A 25,451-nucleotide genomic window follows, 5' to 3' on the forward strand; every position below is an offset into this window, starting at 1 on the left:
TGCATTTCCAGGGCTGCAACTCACACACTCTCCTCCTTCTCCTGGGGACATCCTCCCAAAGCTGGAGAGCAGCAGTTTGCAGGTGGAATAAACTGCAACATCTTCAGGGGAAAGCAAATGGAAGAGAAGGGAGAGCATCACTAGGGGGGGAAATAGATCGGAAAGGGGAGTCTTGGACCCACCTGTCCATGCACGAGACTAAGCTGTTAGAAGTCCTCCAGAAGAGGACCTTCTGGGCTTCCTTGTAGTGTTAGTGCAACCACAAACCTGGACAGAAGAGACTGAAGCACAGCAGGGAGTTTTCAAGAGGAAACATGTGGATGGGTCAGAGTGGAGTGTGTTAGGAAGGTGAGGTGAAGAGGGAAGTGCTCCCTGGCACCATGGTCAGCCTGCTCTGGGGCAGGAGAAGAGGGAGCTGGATGTGACGGGAGCAAGCACGTCCTTGGGGAGCATGCAGACCCCACCTGCTTCAGAGGTGCTCTCCAGACAGGGCTTGCCCTGCATCCCACCCCTGCCTCACAAGCACAGGCACCATTTCACTCCCCTGGCAGCAGGTCCAGGTCCCTCTGGTCTCCTCCAGGTGTGGAAGTGCTGTTACCTCTCCTGGTCCTGCTCCCAGGCAGCTGAGCCACAGGAAACTCTCCAGCTGGTTTTGTGCCCACTCACCATTCCCTCCACACTCATGTCTGTCCCGGCTGGCCAGTTAGTGGCTCACGGCTGCTTTCTTAAGGTAGTGAAGTGCATCAGCACCAGTGGAAGGAACAGCAAATCTGAGAGCACTCAGGAGTGTGTTTTGGGATAAATAAAAACCCAGGGACCATTCCTGCAAGCCTTGTGGCTGACTGATGTGAAGTACTGCTGTGTATGGACAGCTCAGCACACTTCCCAGAGGATGGTATTTTGTTTCACAGGAAGGAAAGCAGCCCTGTGAAAGATTTCCAGCTCTCCTGGAAATCTCTTGCAGCTCTCCTGTTCACACCAAGGGCTATGGGTGAGCAGCTCAAGAGTATCTTGGCTGAGAAATGCCCTTTATCAACATCTTCCACTCGCTGAACACCTGCCACTCATAAACTCCCAATACTCTGGAGTTCAAGCTGTTACCATCAACTCTGTAATTAACTTTCTTTGGGGTCAATACAAATCATTCTGAACGCAGAGACTTTCATTCTATGAGATTTCTGTCAGCTGGAAAGACCAGCTGGATACTGTCCAGGTGTGTTCGCAGGACCTGGACTGTGACTTAGAAGAGCTGTGATTATTGAGGCCCAGCTCTGCCACAGATCCCTTGTGAAATTAAACCAGTCACTAGCTTGGGATTTATCTCTATTAACTTTAGAGCAGCAGTAGTTAGACGACTGGGTCTAACCCAGTCACAGGCTGACAGGCTGCAGCCATGGCAGCATTTTGGCTCAGGAATGCTGCACAGCTTTTGAGGGAATCATGCCCATTTTTTTGTTACAGAGCAATGCTGTTTTGCATGCATTAGAGGCTACTCAGGCTGGAGTTGAACTCTGGATGAGTGCCAAGTGTATTCTGGACCTGAATGGGGCAAAAAGGACTGAAAAAGTTACTGGTTCCTCAGCCAGCCCAAGCCCAGGCTCTCAGGACACCACATGAAGTTTAGTGCAAAGCAAAGCTTTGAAGTTCATCTAGTACAGACACGTGGGCTTCACCAACAGCTGCTTCACACTCCTCCTCTGTGCTGCTTTTGCTGAAACACTGTCAGACAAAACCATTGGCTCCCTTCACAGCCAGAGGACAGGAGCAGACACTCCAGGGCAAGGCACTGGACATGTCCTGCCAAGGAGCTGCGCTGCTTCTTCACTGAACAGTGAGATTATGAGGTCAGATTTAAATTTTGGGAGGACGTTCTGAAGTCAGGGAAGACACAGTTTTGACCTCCCCATACCTGAGCTTCTCAAGTCTGTAGAGGGGGATGGCCATGAAGCAAGTGTTCTGGTGGCACTGGAGTATCATCACCAGCTGCTAACAGAGCAGTAACTCCCTTCAGCTGCAATTTCCAGATGTTCCTCTCACACAAATACAAACTGATGTGTTCAAAACAGACATCTTTATGGAGCTTACCTTGTTGTCTTTACTTGGCAAACCTCGGTAGTCACCAGGACTTTAAATCAGGATAAGAACCAAACGTAACTAGGGATTATTCCTTGAACTCCACCCGGAAGAGATCCAACGAAGGCAGATAGGCACAGATGCAACTGCAGAGAGAAGCTTCTTACAAAGAGCTTATACATCCATCAGCCTCTGGGGAGCAGGAGGATCGTTATGCACAACAGAGTAATTCCAGCTTGACTCATAATGGATTCTTATTTTATTCTTGCAACCTATGATCACATCTTGTGAGGAATAATGCTGTATTATAATGAAATATAATGTCATATCTCTCATTTTCTGTGCCATGCGAGTCAGCAGGATGAGACGATATCATACTCTTCTGTAAGAGAGGATTTTTGCACTGCTGTTATGAAAAGGTGTTATTTAATGAACTGATCTCTGTGTTCATAAACACTAAATGGGATGATTTTTCACAGTAGGTTCTTTTTACCCATTTCTTGCTGATAAGCAGATAAATGCCAACTAGTAGAATATCCAGTCTGAATTTGTAGTGGGCAGTGACAAAATCATTTTCCAAATACATCTGGTTATTTTGCTGGGTCTTCCAGTAGCCAAGCCCTAAGCCAGCTAAGGATGTCGTGACTGACACAATTTTGAGCCTAAAGTATGCAAACATTAATCTTCTTCCAGTATTTATTAAAAAAACCTGTGAGCACGTTTTGTGTAGGGTTTTAAAATTTCCTCTCAATTCAAAATACCACATGTCAGTATCCACACCTACTGCAGAGGCTGAATGAAAAAATATGAATCATTTTAATGCATGACTCAGAGAGCTTCTAATGACGTGTTCTCCAGGAGTTTTTCTGGGAATGTCCAGACATACAATGGCCATAAATATTCCAGCTTTGTTCATGGTGCGTGTCCAGAGCCAATTATTTTAGCTGAAAGAATAAATGAGAGTAAATTTTATCCTCAGCACTGATTCTTGCCTTCTGTGATCTCTGAGTCACATTCCTGTCAGAGTGCAGGGCTGTACCTTGGTTCCCCTTTGAGCAAGGGACACTGTAAAAATGAAAACTCCTCACTCCACCTACTCATGTTGAAAACTTTTTTTTCCCTCTAATGATAACTAACTTTTGGATTGTTTTTATTTCTGCAGATGGCATAAGAGGGTTTGAACTGGGCTGTCTTTCTCCTTGGACTTCAAACGCTCAATCAGCTTTATATTTTTGAACACACTGAGGCCGGTTTTAATCTAGACCCTCAGCTGGTCTGAACAAACACAATTAGGGGAATTAAGATAATTCACAGCAATTGAGATCGGCCTATTTTATGTCAATGAGGGCTCAGTGTGAACTAGCAAATAGCTTATTTAACACACAAACGTTTGTATTGTGCAAACTTTAAAAAAAAACATCACTGAGAGTCCTCTGGTAGACAAGAAGAGCAACTAAAAACTATTGACTGAGAAAATGTGCTTGATCTAATATCACATGTGATGTCAGAAACATGGAGCTCTGTAATGCCATTTGATAGTCAAAACTGAGAAATAGAATGCAGTGTTAGGGAGAGAAATAGCCAGAAAGAGCTCTTGGCTGGTGATCATTCTAGAGGGCAACTGGAGGAAAAATGAGTATTTTCTAATGTTTATGCTTCAAAAATTTTCTCCAACAAAGAGCAAATAAAAGGAGGTAGCTCTTAAAATACATAACTTGGAACTTTATTCCTTAAGTTAATGTGCTCTTTGCTGCTTTTTGCTTAATAGTGAACACTACTGTTCTTAAGTTGCTTCAAAAAATACAAAGGAGACAAATGAGTGTGGAGCCCAGCAGGAAGAGGAACTTTCATCACTGTATCAGGATTTATGTCCCAAAGGAACATTTTTCTTGCTATGCCTTCATCTTTCTGCAAGTGCACTTCATCAGACTCTGTAACCTTTACAAGGAGAACAAGTGGCTCAGTCTGTGAGTCCTTGTTACTGAACTAGATTGATCCCAGGAGGACCTAGTGTGAGGAATGGCATTTCCTTGGGGTTCCTCACAAATGAGATGTTCTGACCTGGCAGATTCCTTTCATAGCTGATGCCTTTGCCCTTATAACTTGACAAACAAACAGGACAAACTTTGTTCACAGTAACTCCAAAGGGTTCACTGTGGTTACTGTACAGAGGGTCCTTCCCCCAGGGTCAGACAATGCGCTTTTGGTGGCACCTGCCAGACGTTGCAGCACCCCCTGCACAGGGCAGGGGATGGTTCACAGCAGCCAGTTACACTGTTGACCTTAACCTCCTGTTCTCTTTGCAATTACAAACCGCTCACAGAACTTCTGAGTTTGGGCACATCATTGGGTTGCAAACCTTCTCAATGCTGCATAATTCTCACCCTGAGCATCCTGGGGGTGGGCAGCCCTGAGTGCTCAGCTAGATCTGATCCTTTGTCTGCAGAGCTCTCTGAAATTCCTGCAAGGTGGGACTCACCCAGGTGAAGTAACCGGGTCTGTGCAGGGATCTGTAACAAGCAAGGAACACAGAAAACAATGCCAGAGACCAGCAAGCTGCCAGCTTGTGCTGTCCCCACACACAGGCTGCTCCCGTGTGAGCTCAGCACCACCATCTCCATGCCCAGACCCACTGACCAGTGCTGGTGCCACTGGCTGCTCTTCCATCCACTCCACGCCATCCGCAGGCTGTGTACAGACAGTCCATAAAATCACACCTTCTTCTACAATTCAAGCAGCAGTGTGAAGACAGCTGTGAAGAGTTCTTAATAACTTAATTCATCTTTATAACTCTGCTGCAGCCAGCTGGAGTTTACCTGTGAGCATAATTCCGAGGTCAGCACAGACATAGTGGCACAAGAGGAACTGAAATGAAAGCCTCTACAGTTCCTTCAAATATAGGAGGAAAAATCCCTGGTAACTCAGCCATCCAAATGCTGCCAAGACACTCTGCACTCTCTGATGGCATGGCACTGTGAATAAACTAGCTGTTCTCCTTGTAATCCAGGAAATGGAGCCCTGCTTTTTTAATTGCCCTGAAAATCTATGAGGAGAGGCTTTCAAGGTGCTACATGGCAGCTTAAAGGGCAATGACTGGGGGGGGGAAGAATAAAAAAGGAAAAGGGCAATACAAGGAAAAGACTGAAAAAATAAGAGCTTGTAAGAGGAAATTATCATACAGATTCTTAACAGGGTTGCTCTTTTCCTCCTTGCACCTTCATCCTAGTACTGTCAGCTTGTGGACTGACATTTTCAGAGGAGCAGAAGAGAGGTAGGAGGCAGCCTGGGTCTCTCAGTTGAGGTATCTGCAGGGACTGGTGGCTCACAACTGGGATTGTCCCACGTCCTGGCTCGACGTGGAACATGTCTCCACCCAGTGCCAAAGGCATCCTCCCACCCTAGAGGGATCCCTGGCTCATGAGTCCCGCAGTGCAGCATGGCTCAGAACCACAGACCCACAGAATCATTTTGCTTGCAGAGATCTTTAAAATCAAGTCCAACTGTTAACCCAACACTGCCAAGTCCACCACTAAGCCGTGTACCAAAGCACCAGATCTTGTTGGTTGTTTTCAGCTGAAAGCATCTGAAAGCTTTGGAGGACTATGTAAGATGAAGAGTCAAACCTATCTTGGCTAGATCTGTATTATTTATCAGGAGTGGTGTTTTATGTATAATTTGCCCAGAAGCAGAGCCAGGTTCTGCCTCAGAAGCAGCTGATTCAACCCAGAAAGCAGCTCGGGAGCACAGTGCTGTACAGGAGTGAGGGCTGAAGTGCCCTGACTTGGGAGAAATCCAGGAGCTGAATTATTTGTCCTTGTAACCTACCAGCTGCCTTCAACCACTGGGACCAGCCAGTTTATCTCAGTGAGCTCTCTGCTTTCTGCTTTTTCCAGATTACACTATTACACTATAATTAAGGATCTTCTGAGATAATATTTTTCTAAGCAGGAAAATGTTGCAGTTTGCCAAGGGATCTGTAGCAAAGGGGCGGGGGGGGGAGCTCAGGCTAAGCACCATAGCAGCTGATGTTCATCTCCAATAGGTTTTGATTTCATCAGCCCACATTTAACCTGACCACAAGCTGTTAGATGTTCACGGCTATCCCAAGGTGTCTGCCCAAGTCAGGGTTTGATGAAAGGCAGGCTGGCTGGCTGAGAAAAGCTGCCAGAAGGAGATCAGTTACATCCAAACCTCGTTTAACTGGCTGTTACTCTTCAAGGGAAGGTATTCTTACCTGCTTTGTTCTGATCCCCGCCGCTGGCAGGTAGTTTGCCATTCAAAACCAAGGAAAATGGGATCAGAAGCTCCTTCTCTAGTGTTCTCTGCAGAACAGTTTTCAGCATCCTTTAGGAAAAACCAGCCTGCTTTTAGAAGTGCCAGCTCAGATGCTAGATGTGCTCTAGCTGCAAAAGCAGGCTCTTTGTAGGCTATTTTATCTTGCTTTCTAGCAAAAAATGAGCTTCTGCCAGACCCCATGCTGCCATAGCTGAACTGTTCCTAGTTTTAATTGCTTGCTTGAAGTTTGTTTGCATATTTCTACAGTGCATTGCAATCTACAGGACAGGCAAGTCCTTTATCTCTTTCCCTCTGACAATCAGCTGAATTCTTTCCCACATTCCCTGGGATAATTTGCTATGAGAACATATGGAATTGTTACAAGAGAATCTTGATGCAAATGACACAACTTGCCAGAATGCTCAGTGTAATAACTCTCATAATGGCTACTCACAAAAAGCCCAGTTCCTGAGAAAACATGTTTTCTGAAGCTTTCTGCCATAAACAACTGATCATTCATCAAAACAGCACGTCCAGAGAGACTGTGGAGTCTCCTTCTCTGGAGACTTTCAAGACCTGTCTGGATGCCTTTCTGAGTGACCTCTCCTAGTTTTTTGGTCCTTCTCTGGCAGGAGGGTTGGACTAGATGATCTTCAGAGGTTACTTCCAACCCCGAACATCCTGTGATTCTGTGATTGTGTGAAAACTCAGAAAGTCTACAAGTGCTAAAGCTCCTGACACTGCGACTCCTGGACATGTAGTAGCACCTGAACACCACAGCTGCCACTGGAGACATAACTCGTGAGAGAAAGCTGGAGACAGGCAAGGTTGCCTCTGAAAACAAAGTCAGTTGTCAGCCCCATGGGTGTCTTCATGATGCTGAGACTACAAAAATATTTGGAGTGGGCGCATAAAGTGACACCCCCCCCCAATGTACGGGGCTGCCACACTCAGCGCGACGGTCCCGGGGGTGCCTGAGTGAGGGGCAGCAGGTTTCACCAGAGAAAGGAGAAAAAAAAAAGGTAGGCAAAGTTAATCAAGGAATAACAAATTGTTTGCTTTAATTGCTTGCCCAAAGCTCTGTGGAGGTTGTGTGTGCAACAAGCATCATACCTGCTGCAATGGAGTTTGTAATCACCACCAAATGTTGTGAACCTCTTTGTTCTAGATCACTTATGGTGACTCCCTCCAGTGCTTGGGGGTCTATAGAATGTTTTACTCCTTTTTTCATATTATCCCCATTGGAAACATCTATGACAGTCACAGACACCCATCCTCTGGTGGGCTCCTGAAGGAGCTCTCTGATGAGTCCAGGGTTTGCTCCACTGTGACCTCAGCCTTCTGAGTAGCCATTTTAATGGGCTTTTTGAAACTGTGGCCAATGTAGTTAATGTGGTGATAATGATTTAATTTTAATTCCATGTTTTTAAACCTTTAGAACAGTGCTGTTTAACCAGGCTGCACCTCATTAGTCCAGGTTTCAAACCGAGAGTCATTACTTTAAAACTCTGTTTGCTATTTTACTGTCACAGAAATCCAAAATGAAAAGGGGGTGGAGGGGTGAGATCTTTTCCACTTGCATTGTGTGCAAATGAACTAAAAAAGTTCTGGACGAAAAAATGAGGTCTGCTTATTAAAAAAGAAAGAAAAAATAAAAGAACTTCTCTTTTAATCTTGTCCTGCCACCAGTCCCTTTTGCCATCACAGCCTTCAGATTCAAAAAGCTAATGAGAGAACAGTTTCAGCCTGTAATGCAGAGCAAGTAACAACCATCCAGGAAAGGCAGGTGTGTCTTAGTTGAACCAAAAACAAAATTCTGAGATTTATTGCAATCTTTTGCAAATTAGATTCAGTTTGGTGAATAATTTCAGCCAAATAACTTCAGAATTTTTATGTTATGCCTTTAATATACTTCAATATTTCTTCCCATTTTGAAATGTAGCAATATATATCTTCAAAGATGAAAAAAACACCTGATCACCTAACAAAAGGGTTTTAGAAGAAAAATTCTTTAATTACTCCAAACTCTGTATTTCTGTATGTTTTCCCTGTTTTTCCCCAGCTGTTTTTTCTACGTGGCCAGTGAATGGCTGCACAGCAGCTTGGCCAGGCTGCAGGGTTTAGAGAGATCATTTTCCTTTTTGACTTCTTTCCAGGTTATTCCCAACACTGCCATCACACCTCCCCTGTCAGCAAACCAGCAATTTCTTGCAGTTCCAGGTGCATAGAGAGGATTTTCAAGCTGACTGCTCTGGTTACACAGCCACCTGTATGGACAGCACAAGCCTTTCCAGCAGTTCCCATTTCTTTGCAAGCTGTGTCCTCCCTTTGATAAGCTACATACCTTTTGTAACATCCCCCAGCCAATCCGAGATATTAACTTCCTGGCAGTGCTTCTGGGAACTGGACTTCAACATACTCATAAAACCCCATCATCTTACACAATGCAAAGGTTTTATGGCTAAATTCTGTGAAGAGGGAGTTCGTTCTGATTTCTCTCCCAGGAATGTGGCCAATCACTCGCCCATTCAAGGGAAAAGTGCAAATCCTCCACACCTGGGAGCTGCTGTGACACTCCATCCTCCAGCCTGAGTCACACCTGCCATTATTCCAGCTTATGGACATGACAAATGTGGTGGACAAAAAAACAACAGTGTCTTTCTCCATGGCCTCTTTGAACCTGGCTGGCACAATCCTCACAGTGAACCTTTTCTAGTGAAGTCTAGACAGGGGAGACACAGGACTCCTGCCCTTGTTCCCCAGGCTCTCCCTCAGGAACAGACTGAGTTCTGTCTCTTTAGAGCAGTCTTCAGAACAATGTCACTCAGTTGTCCCCAACAGTCATCCCTATTAAATAAAAAGAAATAATACAAATATGAATTCTATATCATAAAGTCAAAGCAAACTTAACGATGGCTTTTCCAGCCCCGAGTGCTCATGTTATACTGCTCTCCACTGATACGGTTTGTTCCCTTAACTTCTGAATTGTGATCCTTTTTTCTATTATTTTATGCAGTCAGGGCTCTTTAAGGCAGGTAGAATCACTGCAGTGATTCTCCCAAGAGCATGAATGCCTGAACCTGTCCTGTTTGTGAGGAACCCACCAAGGAATAGTTCATAGGCTTTGTGACACTTGGACCTGTGCTGTGAAATCCTTGGATACAAAATGAAGCTACTCACCAGTGCCAAGGACATTGGGAATGTGGCTAGCTGCACAGGGTGGGTGGCAGGGATGATCTGAGTGGAGTGGTAGAGCTGGCTTTGTCCTGCAAGGTCTAATTATCACGCAGATGAATAAGCATTACGAGGGACAAGCATCCATTATGGCACAAGGTGGGGACTGGGAGCTGAGCCCTGGAAAGCAGGGGCTCAGCAGCAAGCAGAGACCATTAGGATGGGGTGTGTCTGGGTTTAGACAGCTGAGAATGTCTCAAGGCAGGCTAAGTCACCCTGGTTTCTCTTCAAAATTGATGAAGAGAAATGAGAACATCAGGAGAACAGTTGTGAGGTAGGTAAATCAGGCAAATGGGAATGAATTGCCCGTTCTTCCCCACAGACTCTAACAGGAGCCTGGAAAACTGGCTCAGATTTAGATGTCTAATATTAATATCAGGAAAGGATTTCATTCTAACTGCATATGAGCTCCCAGGGAGGCACTGGGGCTAAGGAGGATTAATGCATCCTTGGCTACATGGAGGTGGAAGAAATGAAAATTATTCCAGCTGCGAAAGACAGGCCCTGACTCCCCTTCCCCTGATAAAAGCTGTGGTCAGGAGTCCCAGCTCAGAATGAAGTTCTGGTAGCAAGCCTTTTGCTCATAAAGCTGTCATTGTTAGTAGCAAGAACCCATTCACACACACACTCAGGGATGCTCTGCCTTCCCTCCTCAGTGCCCAGCAGGAGCCCCAGCCTGTGCTCAGAGACAGAGGCTGGCGCTGATGTGCTGGTGCCTTCCCACAGCTCCTCATGGTGTTCCTCAGGTCTAGGAGTCTCTACACCTCCTCAGTCCTTGGGAAGCATTTGCATGCTGCCTCCTCAGCATGGATTCTTCTCTTTGTCCTGCTGTTTTCTGGAAATTCCTTCTCCACCCAAGCCCGTGTATGCTATTCCTACAAACCCTTATCCACCCTTACAACATTTGCACCTTCCTCGGTTCCCTTAGTAAAATATTTGTTCAGGTGAAAACTAGAAAACAGCAAAAATAAGACTTTAATGAGCTCTGGAAAAACCTGACTGAAAAATAAAAGTATAGAGTACAGAAAACCCTCTTCAATCTAAATATTTTATCCCAGAGGAGGCTGAGAGTTGACTCAATCATGGTGTTCATGTATTTATGCATGTTCCTGTTAAGAAAAGGTTCTTTAATGTATCAAGCAAGGAAATTTCAAGCCCTGCTTGGTGGAAGTTCAAACTAGAAATTCTGAGCATTAGAAGGCAATCTCACAAGAAATAAGGTTTTAGCTTGGTAGGGGGGATGTAATTGCATGTAGCAGACTCTCCATTGCTCCTGTCATAGGAGTTGATGAAAAGGGACAAAACCTTGTGTTCTACAGTAAACCTGGCTAGAAGCTGAGAATATTGTTGCAATGATCTGAACACGTCAAAATCAACCCAGATTTTCCCCTGGCATCCTCTGAAACAGTATTATTGCCATGGAGATTTTATACAAAAATAGTAATAGTAATACTAATTGATAGGCATTCAGTCTTTCCACCACAAGACATTCAGAATCTGCTGCAATAACTGTTAAACCAGTTTAAAAAGCCTTCATTAGAAAATGTTGTTTTTAAAGCCAAAGTTTCCTTTCAGCTTCGCTGGTTTAGTCAGGCTGTAATGGAGTGTGGTGCCCAACTGCAAACACAGGCAGCAGCGTGTCTCAACAAAGTTGATGTGTTTAGGGAGTTGTACATTTAATTTTTGACAGCTTTCTATTAACACATCCATGCTCAGCCCATTAGATGTCCTCGTGTCACCAAATTATCTTGTAATCAGCAGCTCTGCATGCACCAGTGACTCAACAGTGGGTTCAGAGCAGGCTGAGCCTGCAGAGGCACTGCTGGTGCAAGAGGGGAGCTGGCTCTAACGGATGCTCTGGAGATCCTGGAGGGCTTCCTTTCACCTCGTGGGATTTTTTGCGATGTAGGCTTCAAGTTCCATCCCTGACCTTGCAGTTGTGTCTGAATGTCTCTCTGGGAACTCCCTCTGGTAGCTCCTGGTGTGGCTGTGTGTGTGCAGGCTGCTGCTCTCCCACTGGACTGGCTTTGCTGTCGTCTGGAGCTGCTGAAGCAGAGACTGAAGGAGGCACCTCCTGATGGCATCAGTGTGATGGGTGTTGCTGACCTGCCAGCCCCTGCTCCCAGCTGGCAGTGGGATTGCCAGGGAAGAGGACACCTCCAAACCCAGTGCCACCTGCTGTGAGCCCGGGCACAGGCAAGAGGGATGCACCCTCCTCTGGAGCTGGCTCACACGCTTCTCACTGGTTGCAGATGGGATCAGTTGGATGGATACTTTTACCCAGTATCTTCAATTTTATCAGATATTTAATGCATATTATGTTATTTATTGGGTTACTCTGAGTTGAACTCCATGTCCCCATCCCACAGCTGCAGCGGGCAGGGCAGGTGGGGCAGGTGTGCTGGGGCAGTGCCAAGGTCCCACCCCTGGGGCACAGCACAGTGCCCAGGGCTTGAGACAACCTGCTAGAACAGCAAAATGTTTCTCTGCCCTTGGAAATCCAAGAAGAGCTGTTTAATCACACAGTGTACAGAATAAATGACCAGTGCTTAGGAGGGAAATCCAGTTCGCTAATGATGATAATTTAGATTAATTAGTCCAGCTGATTTTTTCTAAATTAATAGTGGGTTTTTGTAAGGATTACAACAGAGTAGAGGGGTTTTTACACTGAAGATGATCGTGTTTTCATACTAACCTACAGCTTTATGGTTTTCTGTATTTTTGCTTAGGAAGGATTTTTTTTAATATATTCAAGAATAATGAGCAAGAAACCTCCCAAAGATCATATTACTCTGGGTTAGAGCTAAGAATATGTAGCTATATTGCACAAAAGTTAATTGATTTCACATAACATGCAGCACAAATCTATCAGGATTATTCTTTAGTTTGTGTCTTTCCCCAGCAGCACAAAGCACTCCAAGGGGCTGAACCCCTGATGAAATACTTTGCTTTTGTCTCTTCTGGGAACACACCTACAGATGTTCTCCATGGGCTCCCTGAGGACAGCCAGGATGGCAGCTCTTCTGCTGGTGTTTTGCTGGTTCTGGACATACCAGTGAGAGTTGTGTGAGCAAGAATCTGGATGATCTGCCAGTGCAAGGCACCCTCCAGGGCCAGTGATGGAAGGGTGGTCCTTCTTGGGCAGGGATTCACAGCTGCCTGTTTTATTCACTTATTTCAAAACTCATTTGTCATTATAGTCCCAGGACTTCAAAAGCTGTGAAGTGGGTAGCAAAAAGAACTTACTTTCCTTAACAGGTGCTCACGTTGCTGCTTGCTGCACGTCCAGCGTGTCTCCAGAGGTTTGATAAGGTGGGTACAGTGTCTGATGGAGGTGGGTGGTGAAGGGCAGTCTGATCAGACTGAGGGACAGTGCTGGGATCAGTATGGCATCCCCTTGACAGCTGTCATCTTTACTGAACCCTGATAATATTGAGATCAAACCCAGCCCAGTGACAAATTAAACATTTTGTTTGCTTGCTTTTTTATTTACCAGCCTTACAGTCTCTGTCTGAGATCTGAAACTTTGGTTGGATTATTTCTGTCTCTTTGGCAGTAGATGATAGGTCAGACAGGGAGGTGACCCTTTTGAGTATTCTGATGTGTAAGGACAACAGCCATAGAACAGACAAGTGTGAGTTTTCAAAGTACAAAACGGTTGGTAGCCTGAGACAGACAGCTCCTGAGAACTGAACAGAGGAGGCAAAACATCACATGGGATATTAAATAGCTGAGCTCTGATATTGATTAAGCTTTAGAACAGAAGTAGTTACAAGTACTGTATTCTATATAACCTGACATAATACAATAACTGCTTAATTAGGGAAAAAATGATTTACAGAAAGCTACATTTATGATGAGCTTAAATCAATAGGTTTAGTTAGTGTGCAAAAATATAAATCTGGATGGAGTTTAATTAACTCCAGGTTCTATCAGCAGTTATGGGATTACACTTTTGTGTAAGTACATCACATTCACTGTAGCTTTCTGTGTCATTTTCATGGGTAGCTCATCTTTGAAATTAATTCTTTGTGCAATTTTCATGCTCTCCTTTAAAAACCCTCTTCCACTTCAGTGTATTTCATGGGAACAGCCGGCGAGAGCGACTCCTGCTCACACCCCCCTGGGTGTACCTACACACCATGAAGATGTTTCATTGTAAAAAAGCAGCTGGAGCAGGTCTGACAGCTCTGCCCCCACCACAGCCCTAGACCTGGGCTGTTCCAGACCCCAAGAGATGGACTAGAAGGGGCTGCCTCTTCCAGGACACCTGGCACCTGACAGGATTCCATCTGGCACGGACACGGACGGGAGCATCTGCCTGTTGCTGCCCCACATACGTTACCTCATCTCAATACTGAGAGGTAACTGCAGGTCTGGGGGGGACTGGTGAAAGCCCTTATCTGCCTCCCACCCACCCTTTTCCTTGCACGAGGCTGTGGTGACATTCTTCCAAAGCAAACCTTAGCCATCAGCAATACAGACTGGAAAATGCCCCGTGGCAAATACAGTGTCTTTGTACTTTTTTGCCTGGATGCATTTTTTTCTCTGCTGAATTTGCACAGCTGGTTTTGAACCCACTAAAGCTATCAGCATCAAAACACCCCATGCTGAGGAGATCCCCAGGGAGGATTCTTGCACATCCCACTGCTCTTGTTCTGAGCCAGCTTCTTTGCTGTCTGCTTTTGATGTCTCCTCATGCTGCCATTAGGACAACATGGGACCAATTTCTTCCTTGCTCTGAACACTTTTTCTGGTTTGTTCTGTTCAGTGTAGATTCTGGGATCTATTTAAAACAGCAGAAACGGTCATCATGAACTGGGGACATTTCTTCCATTTCACTGAACTTTTTAGTATCAGATCCAAGATCCACAGCAAATTGGGGTCACTTAAAACTTCAAAGAACGGATGTGTTGATAGAAAGAAAATCAAAGAATCACAGATTTACAGATTGATCAGGGTTGGAAGGGACCTCTGGATATCATCAAGTCCAACCTCCTGCCAGAGCAGGACCACCCAGGGCAGGTCACACAGGAATCCATCAAAACGGGTCTTGAAAGTCTCCAGAGAAGGAGACTCCACAACCTCTCTGGGCAGCCTGTCCCAGGGCTCTGTCAACCTCACAATAAAGTTTTTCCTCATGTCGAGGTGGAACTTCCTGTGCTCTTGTTTGCATCCATTGCCCCTTGTCCTATCACAGGGCAACACTGGAAAGAGTTTGGCCCCTCCTTCTGGACACCCACCCTTCAGATACTTATAGATATGAGTAAGATCCCCTCTCAGTCTTCTCTTCTCCAGACCAAACAGCCCCAGGTCTCTCAGCCTTTCCTCATCAGACAGATGTTCCAGTCCCTTCATCATTCTTGTAGCCTCCCTTGGTCTCTCTCAAGTAAATCCCTCTCCCTCTTCAGCTGAGGAGCCCAGAACTGGACACAACACTCCAGATGTGGTCCCACTAGGGCCGAGTAGAGGGGGAGGAGAACCTCCCTTGACCTGCTGGCCATACTCTTGTTAATGCACCCCAGGATACTATTGGGTCTCTTGGCCACAAGGGCACATTGCTGTCCCATGGAGAACTTGTTGTTCACCAGGACTCCAAGGTCCTTCTCCTCGGAGCTGCTCTCTAGCAGGTCAGCTCCTAATCTGCACAATCAGATTTGCTTCAGTTGTTCCACACAGTATGCAGCATTTTCTCAGCCTTTGTGAGGCGAGCACAGACAGGGACTTTGTCACGGCTGACGAGGTTGGTTAAACTTTTGCAGCACTGTACAATAATCATCTAATATCTAATAAGCTTGGATGTATCTGTGAGCACTGAGACTATTCAGTGCAACTTATGCATTTGTAATTTTCATGAGATCTTGTCTGGAGCCTTAAAATGTCATTTTTGGGACAGAAGGAGAACATTTTTTATACATGCACAAAGTTTACAAGAGATTGGATGAGGTTTGGTTTGGTTTCCTTTCCAGATGTTATCAGCTGCAGTCAGGAAAAGCTTCAGTACAACAGAAGTGTGACTTCTGAAAAAGATTGAGGGAGATTTGATTATTTTTTTTTTTTTAATACTCAGTATACATGAATGAAAAATACAATATATCTGTATGTAATATAAACTTCACCAGATGTGAAAAGTCACTTTTGCTCAGGCAGGCTAGAAATGTAGTTTCTTTTCATAAGATTCATTCTTTGCTGGGGGAAGTTTGCTGCAAAACTTAGAAAAAAATTAAAAGGTGACAGACTTTTGGAAGAAAATCCTGTGGTTCTTGGACAAATCTTTAATTTCAAAGGGGATTTTTGCCTGAATGAAAACTATGTGGCTGTTCTACTTTCTTTTAATCAGTCGAAGTGGAAATATGGATTCATTTAGAGCCAGGTCAGACTAGAGGTTACACAATTTATCCTTAATACTTTAAAAATTGAGTGTTTTTCAAAATAGGAATAATTTTCTTTTTGCTCTAGAGGCTACAGGAGGGATGAAGAAGAACATGTTTCCTATTTTATTACAGCACTTTTTCAGTTAAGGGAAGGCCTAGCATATTACAGCTGTGTGCTAATATCACTTTCTTCATGGCACCTGACAGAAAAGTAAGCAACATTCCTTTATGCATAACAGAGAAATATCTGCATATAGGTAGGGAGACAGGGTCACCTCCCCCTGTGTGTCAAGTTCCTGAACTGGGGTAGAAGCCATTGACTTGTTTTAATGAACAGTGATGCTCACTTAAATCAAGTTAATTTGCACAAACTGCAACCTTCAGCTGCCAAATTGTTTTTCAGGCAGCTTGCTAGGATGCTGATGGCTGCAGATCAAAGCCAGGAGATCCCACCCTGGAGGCAAAGGAAGCCATTGCAGTGGCTTCTTTCACTGGCAGCCTGGTGGTGAACCCACATCCCAGTGTCCAGAAGGGACAGACAGTCCCACTGTGTACCCTGCCCTGCACTTATGTGCAAGATAAAGTGTTACATAGTTTCATGCTTGTTGATTTAATTTCCTTCCAATTTAGGTGTCATGATAAAAGATGACAGATTTTCACTGTCAATCAGATTAAGAAGAGAACAGCAAAACTAATTTAGTTTATCATCCAGAGAATAAATCTTGGTGGAAGGTGGTTGCAGTGTTTCTTACTCCTAACAGCTCCCTCCTCCAGGAGGATCTCAGTCAGTGCACCATGAAGGCAGCTTAATAACAAGGGCTTGTATTAAGACTGTTTGTCTTTCTTGTCAGGGGCAAAATCTTGCTCCAGTCTCTCTTTTTCTTCATGTGTTGTGAGAGCAGATAGAGGAGGTGCTGTCCGTGCTGCTGTAATAAATACCTGCTGCCTCGAGTCAGTAATTCGTGAACAAAACTGTTCCTCACAGCAATGAACTCACTCAAAACAGCTACCAGAGAATTGTTATGGTTGGAATGTATGTTCATTTGTTCAACTTTTGAAAAATCACCTGGGCAACTTACCCTGGAGTCTGCGTTTCAGCCAAGGCTGCTTCTCTTTGGCAGTGCAAGGGAGAAAAGCCAGCAGTGGGGTGCACAGACCCCCTGGTGCTGAGCCTGAGACCCCAGCTCTGGGCTTGGGGCCCATGACTCCAGACAGGAAAGGCTTGTAATGGCCAGGTCCTGAAGCAGCAGGATTCGTTTCTCCATTCTCCGTTAAAATGTCCCACGTGCCTCTTCAGAAAACTCTGTAATTTCTTTGGTTCTCTTTGCTCAAGTTTTCTGCAGGCTGCTCCTTGGCTGGCTGGATTGTGAGCTCCACAAAGCTCAGGTACCTGGCACACTAACATTTCCAGATTAATTTAAATATAAACTCACATTGCTGGAAGTAGCTGTAAGCCCAGATATTAAATGCTAAACCTTCTCACTCTGATAAGCATCTTTGTCTTCCAAGCAAAGTGTGATATAAAGAGCTGATATTAAGGATGAGTTTCAGAAGCTAAAATGCTTTCTCACAATTGCTGTGTCTCTTCCTCTGTGAACTCATTTCTAGCCCCTGTAAATCCCATTTGCTAAGCTACAGGCCACGCTCACAGGCAGCAGATCAGTTACCAAGCCTCAGCTGTGTTGGCTTTTGAGGAAAACTGAATGGAAGCAGCTCCAGAAGAGAAAGGCAGCAGTGGATACCAACATATTTTCATTCCCATTTCTGTTTTTCAGTCCTTCTGCCTAGCTCTTTTTTCCCCCCTTTCTATTCCCAGCCATGCCTCCTCCTCCCTTTCATCTAGAAGTGAGATTAGATTTGTTCTACGCATCTCCAGGAGCTATACACCAATGCAGGTTTTACTTATGAAGCAGTAGGTCTCAAGTAGTGAAAGCAAGAGCACAAAATTCCCCCCATGCTGTTCCACAAGCCATCCATGCGTGTCTCATTATTCCTGCAATTCATTCTTACCCGGCGCCCACCGTTCCTGGTGTAATCAGATTTAGTTACGACCCATGTATGATATTTGGCATGTCAGCACATCAATAAGGATTAGCTGACCTTGGGGAAACCTGACATGAATGTCAGTGTCAGCTCTGGCACAGCCGTCAGCGGGAGGAGCTCTGTCCTTACTGGAAAGGAGCAGGGCTAATCATCTGGAACAGTTTGCTGCTTCTCTCTTCTTACCTCTGTCCTTTCCCTGCAAGGAAGACATCATTTCCAGAGCTGGAAGTCAGGCTCCCCGGGGTGCTCTGCAACCAAGGAAGCAGCTTCAGAGGGTGAGGCTTCGCTGAAGTGCTGCAAATCGCCACCTGGAAGATCTCTACCTCACCGAGGGGGTGAGGAACAGGGCTCGACACCCCGGGTGTGGGAGCCCCTGCCAGGCACGGAGGCAGAGCTGCCCCTCCAGGGGCAGTCACAGCTCTGCCAAGCCTGGCATCTTCATCTGGAAGATGAACCAAAAGTCACAGGTAGGAAAAAAAATAGTTAAGAGCAACAAGAAGTAAGCATAGTTTGCTTATTGATCAAAATAAAAGCCAAACCAATTTGACTTGTCTGTCCATTCCCTCTCTCTGAGGGCTGCAGCCTGTGTCCCAGGAATGTGGGTGCACAGGGGGTTCCAGCCTCCTGGCCAGCCCTGGGGCTGCCACTGTCATTCCCACCAATGATGCTGGTTTCTCACGCTGCTGCTCCCTCACCTCCCAAAGTTTCTGCCCAGATCTCTCCCAGTGCAGAGCCTTGATGGGAATAAGAGAGAGAAAGTGGGCTGTGGATAAGGAATTTGGTGTGAAGAGAGTGGCAGGGTTTGGTTTTGTTTAGTGTCTTCTCTTTCCTGAGGAACCAGCTGACACAGCAAAGCAGGACTGGTGTTGGGTTAATGACTGATGTCCATGGAAAGGTCCGGAGTATTTGACAAAAGATTGCCTATCATGACTTTGATTTCAAAGAGCCAAAAGGTCTGTTAGAAAACAGGAATCGTGATACAGAAAAGAACAATTAATTCAGAAGCTTTTTTGGGGGAGAAGGCTAAGTTTGTTTTGTTTTAAAAGATCTCTTGCAAATATTTTTAATTTGAATTCCAAATACAAATAAATCATCTTTGCTGGCTCATTTGCTGCTTGCAACAGGCAGGATCCCTCCTCTGCAAAGCACTGTGCTGGAGTATTGCCACTGCCAGAGCCTACCCTGGGTGACTTTGGGCAGAACCTCTTTTTTTTTTGTCCCTGGCTTCCCTTTGCCATGGTGCAGTGAGCAGTTCTGCCATCCCTCCTTGCCTCACTTGCTCAGGGCTGTCCTGTGCACCACGGCCACTCTTTTCCAGCGGTAACGTGCCACCTGCATAAGCCAGGATGCCACAGCATGTGCTGTGCACTTCAGGGGACACATTTGCCATTGGCAATGAGTATGTACTTAGCAAAGTGTGTAGCACAATAAAGTCCAGATCTTGGTGACACCTTTGGGCTCCACAGCACAAATGATATAATGCAACATAAGAGCAAATACATCAACCAAATGAATTGTCCAATTCTCAGACTACATGTTGTCAGATGAGGATTTATGTTATTTTTTTTCCCCTCTGAAGGGTTCTCAATCATGCAGCTTTACTGCTGTATCTGGCTTGTGGGATTACTTGGGATCTATTCATCTTGTCCTTGTCTAGAGGACAGGAGTTACCTGCAGAGGTGATGCACGCTCAGTCCTCATCAGCCGAGGTGCCCTGGTTTATTTCATGCCAGGCCACGGAAGCACTCATTTCCATCAAAGACAACAGCCTGCAGAAATGACAGGCTGTGATAAAGGGCTGTTACTGCAGGCACAGATTTTCAGGCAAGTACAGAGTCAGTTAAAAATAAACCCTTCTCTGTGAGCATCTGTACTTCCCTGGCCCTTGCAGCCATCCCCAGGAGGGATCACTGCCTGGGGCTGGGTGCTCTCCCCTCCCAGAGCCCTGCTCCTCCCCAGGGGCTGTGGGCATCTTCCCACAGCTGTGCTGTATGGTCTGATCCCTCCTCACAGCCTGAAGGCCACTGGGCTGCAAACACTGTTGTCAAACCCATGGCAGTGCCTGGCTTGTTCGGTCTGCATGGCCTTTCCTCAAGGAGCTGATTCCTTGTGCCAGAGTCAGCTGCTGTCAGAAAGCACAGTGGCACTGAAACAGAAGTGCAGGTTTTAATTATTTTTTTTTCCCCCCCCTGATTTCTCACTTGGGCTTGGAAAGGAGCATGAAAAATCTTCTGGTCTTGATGAATTTTCAGTTTTAACCTCACTGAGTCTGCAGGACTTGGGACAAAGGTATCTTATGATGCCATTGCAGATATTGAGTAAAAACCCCTTATTGTTTCCCAATCAAAATAACCAAATATGTGGCAAAATTCCCTGAACCTCTGCTCATGGCCAGGTCCCCATACCAGCAGACTACAGAGTAGGTATTCCTGAGTCTCTTCAGCAAAGCAATAATAAAGAAAACTTTAAGAAGTCTTAAGCCTTGAAGTCCCATCCATTTGGGTATACCTGTGCATACAGGTTTGTACCCACACAAGTACCATCGCCTGCTGCTGCCAGAGAAAGATGAAATGTCAGTGAAATTAATAAGACTAATGGACTTGCCAGCCCTGTCAGCACCACTTAGCTCTGCTGTGTGGATGTAAGTCTGCCCCAAAAAGAACCAGATGAAACAGAAATGTCTGGCAGACAAGGTGGAATGCATCTAACATCCATCTTCCTTCACTGTTTCCAAGTCTGTTGCTGTATTTGCTGTAAATGTTTTGCATTATGACAATTTATTCTGGTTATACTTGTAGTTCTAGTGTCTCTCACCTCCCAAAATGCATCCTTACCACTGAGAAAGAAGTGCCATGATCAGGATAAACACACCACTACTTAATGAACAATTTTATCCTGTTGAGAAATGAATCATGAAAACAACAGTTCAAATCAGGTTTATGACTCTCTCACTCCACTTTTTTTCTCCTTTGGGTGAAGGAAAGGTTATGAATCCTCAGACCTTTTATAACCAAATGTCAGAAAGAATCCAGAGCTGTCATTTAGGTTGCTGGGTTTAATGACATCTACATCAATTCCAGTGTTACCCAATTCTAGATAATTCTCATTAAATACAAGTACCATTTTTCCCCACACTGCCTGAGCTTCAGAAGCAGGATGAGCCCCACTGCAGTGATGGAAACCAGGAGCCACCTTTGAGAAGCAGGTGCCAATGCTTTTCAACTGCTGCAGGCACTAGGGCTCCCTTCAATCAGTTAGAGTTAGTCCAGGCTAGGATCACCCAGAGCACATCACACAGGAACGTGTCCAGGTGGGTTTGGAATGTCTCCAGGGATGGAGACTCCACAGCCTCTCTGGGCAGCCTGTCCCAGGGCTCTGGCACTCTCACACGAAAGAAGTTTTTTCTGATGTTTATGTGGAACCTCCTATGCTCTGGTTTGCACCCATTGCCCCTTGTCCTATCACTGGACATCACTGGAAAAAGCCTGGCTCTGTCCTCCAGACACTGACCCCTCAGTCTCCTCCAAGCTCAAGAGCCCCAGCTCCCTCAGCCTTTCCTCATCAGGGAGATGTTCCACTCCCTTCATCATCTTTGTGGCTCTGTGCTGGACTCTCTCAAGCAGTTCCCTGTCCTTCCTGAACTGAGGGGCCTAGAACTGGACACAATATTCCAGATGCAGCCTCACCAAGGCAGAACAGAGGGGGAGGAGAACCTCTCCTGACCTACTAACCACACCCTTTCTAATGCACCCCAGGATGCCATTGGCCTTCTTGGCCACAAGGGCACATTGCTGGTCATGGTCATCCTCCTGTCCACCAGGACCCCCAGGTCCCTTTCTCCTACACTGCTCTCCAAAGGAATGACACCATTTCAGTTATCCTGTCTTTAGAAGGGGGGAGTCTGAATGCCTGCTTGCCTTGGTGTCACACAAACCCACAGTGGGTCCCGGGCTGCGTGAGTACAGAGCCAGCCCTGGCTGCCTGGGCCCCTGCCCTGAGCTGCTGGGGATGCTGTGGGTGCAGGAGGAACCTGGGGTGCTCCTGCTGTCCCCACCAGCCATGCTCTGACATCCCCTGCAGCAGCTGTGGCTTCTTATGTTGGCATCTGTCTCATTCCACCAGGCCACTCCAGATGGCACAGGCTGGTGTCTCCATAGCCCCTGTGCTGCCTGGCAATTTCTGGACAGGTGGAAAACCCAGGGAAGTGGCAGCCCAGGTGCTGGGTCCTGCAGCTCTGGGCCAGCAGGTTTCTCTATAATCATGCAAAACGTTTTTTTTTTAACTTTAGTTGCTCAGAATGTGCTTGATACTTTATGAGAACTGGATTATAAAGATTCTTTAAAAATAATACACAACATCTTAGAGTCTGGTAAAGCTTATGTGCTTCTTTCAGTATTTCTTTTCTTTATGTACTTCTTTCAGGTTTGTTTACCTGTTCTCTGTAATTGAGGAGATGATCTGACCCAGCTACAGGTTGCCTTAGAGCTTGGAAGGCAGAGTTCTCTCTGTCATGCTCAGATTTTTTTCTCACTGTTTGGTTTGCATGTTTTGAGATAATTTTATTTACTTCTGGTTGTGCCCTTCCTCTGAAACCTGCTCAAGCTTCATGTTAATCTCTTGCATACTAGAATATAATTAGGTTAAGACTTTCTTTCTTTAGTTAAGACTTTCTTAACTTCAGGTTTAAACTTGTCTTTCTTTAGATGAGTTTAGCCCATGTACTGCATTAAGAAGCACTTATATGAGTTTTCTTCACCAGACAGTCTAGACTATTAACAAGCTCTCCATGCCCAGTGAAAAAGCCAGAATGGCTGCTGGATACTGAAGTGAGACCATGTTGGTAAGAAAGTCACACCCAAGTTCACTCTGGAAAAAAAGATTCATATCAAACTGATTCATTTTAGTATTATCTAAATCTTGGAAGCAGCCCTGGAACAATTAATAATGTTTAGCTGACAACAATTAAAAAAAATAAAATCAACCCAATCCCTGTATAAGGTAGAAAAGGCAGAACTAATTTGTTTTATAAACTTCCCAGGCACGTTTGGTCTCAGTGTGCAGAGCCAGTTCTCTCACTGAAATTCAGATAATGCCTCTTTTGCAGCTGAGTAACAGTGCAATTAGCTTTGAGTTACAGTGTGAATAGGTTTTAAAACGGAAATCAGGCATTCTTACATTTAACTGTTTATTATCAAATTAAGAAAATTCTATTAGGGTCCATTTCCATTAGTTTCCATTAGTTGTTTCATTTGTAGGAACTGGCTTAATAAGAATAAATGCATTTTTCCTGTTGTGTGGCACAAGGATATTCTAAGCAAGGCAAGCCAGTTGGAAACACAGCCAAGGACAAACAATGGGAGAATTCCTTCAGCACCTTGAGTCAGCCTGGATGCATCCACAGCTCTTAGGAATTTTGTGAGTCCCCTGCTCTGTGCAGAAAAGGGAACCTTCATATGCAAAGGAGCAGCCAGTTCTGCAAGGGAACGACTGGAGATCTGGGACTGCCAGCAGGAAATTGTCACACCTCTGACAGATTTTTTGGGCTGGACACTATGTAAGGCTCCAAGGTGGTATTTTGTGGTATTATTAACATTTCTTCAGCCCTTGTCCCCAGTTTCCCTGGAGCAGCCCAAAGGTACACCCAGACCTGGCCCGTGGTGGGGGGTGGTGAATGCTTGTGGCCCCTTTCCCAAGGTGGTGCCAAGCCAGTGCTCTCCATGGCATGACCAGGAGATGCTTGGTCCTGGCAGGCAAAGCCAGGCAGAGACCAGACACACTGACATGGTCTCGTGTTGGCTGTAACCCCACTTGGAGCAGGGAGTGGGCAAGAAGATGGATGAAGGTCCCTTCCCACCAGCACCTGTGGCTGGCCTGTGTGCTACCACAATATAAGATAGGAACAATTTATCTGTGGAAAGGGTTGTCAGGCCCTGGCCCAGGCTGCCCAGGGCAGGGGGGGAGTCCCCAACCCTGGAGGGATTTCAGAGCCATGTAGATGTGATGCTGAAGGACATGGGTTAGTTGTGGCCTTGGCAGGGCTGGATTAACTGCTGGACTGGATGATCTTAAAGGTCTGTTCCAACCAAACCCTTTCTGTGGTCCTGTTCTCTAACCCATAACCCACGTCAGAAGCACATCCCCATGGATGGTGCTGTCCCTGCCTGTCACAGCACCCTTCCTGTGACCCTTCTGCTGAGCAGGGCAGGACCCAGGCAGCTGGAAGCTCTGGCAGTGGCTCCGCAGAGCTGGGAGCTTCCCCTGGGCTCACTGGGCACTTATTTATAGCTGGGCCTGGAGGGCTGCAGGGACACGTTCATGAAAACAAACAAAAAAGTCTGTGGAAACATGATTGTGAGAATTTCTTTGTCCCAAGAATCAATAATGCTTGAGTTTTCTGTTTGTTCATGAGCTACACTCCCCGTGCAGTATGATTATTTGTGAAAAAAAAGATTTCCAAGGAAAGTTAGAACTTTCCATGGATAGTTCAGATAAGAAATAGAAATAAGTAACTGTATTTACTTTAATAGAGAGGTATAGTTTCACTACTACCTAATATTTAATATTGTTTCTCACTCTCTTGGTTCTTTTTTGGCTTTCCATAGTACTGAAAAGAAATAAAGGAAGAAAAAGAGGCAAAGGAATGCAAAGTAAACCAAAAATGAGGCTGTTCAATCAGGCAAGAAAAAAAGCTATCTAAAATCCCCTGAATAAAGGCAAGCAACATGAATCATACCTTTTTTCATTCAAGAAATGAATCTTGCTTCAGGCACTAAAATCTAGAGCTGTCTTCAAACGCTTGAGACATACTATTCTTCATGCTGAAATGATCCCATTTTTGCATAGTCTGATTGCAAGTCCAGAGCACATGGATTATTAACAGAGGATTTCTTTGTAACTCAAGCTGCTCTTTAACTTCCTTACAGAGCAAGGGGCCGGGGTGGCTGCTCCGTGGTGCCTGGAGGTGAGGGTACACAGTGGGGCTCCAGAGGGGGCTCATGCAGGCAGCTCCAAGTCTCTGTTCTTGCAGGATTTTGAGAGCCAACTGGGCAAAGCCTGGAGCAGCCTGGTATAAATCCAGCATCAATCTTACTCTGAGCTGGAGCTTAGACTGTGACATCCCAGGATCCTTTCCAGCCTGAGTCAGTTTAAGTGGATGATTCTACAACTACATAAAAGCCCTTTAACTATCACAATATTTTGGTTGGGTGTGTGATTTTCTTTACCAAAAAGAAACTCCAAAACTTTGGAGCAATGTGTCTGTAGTTGGAACTGGCTCCAAGCAGGATCATCTGTATCACCACCTCCCTGCTCTCCAGTTGCCTTTCTGTCTCAGGACCTGGCTGCAGACAGCCTTTAGCAGCCTGCTCTTTCTCCAGCAGGTTCAGGAGTGCTCCACCTGCCTCCTCCTACCACAAATAAAAGGAAAACAAAACCCAAACCAACTAGGAAATG

Source organism: Apus apus, chromosome 5, assembly GCF_020740795.1.
Source record: "Apus apus isolate bApuApu2 chromosome 5, bApuApu2.pri.cur, whole genome shotgun sequence".
NCBI lineage: Eukaryota > Metazoa > Chordata > Aves > Apodiformes > Apodidae > Apus > Apus apus.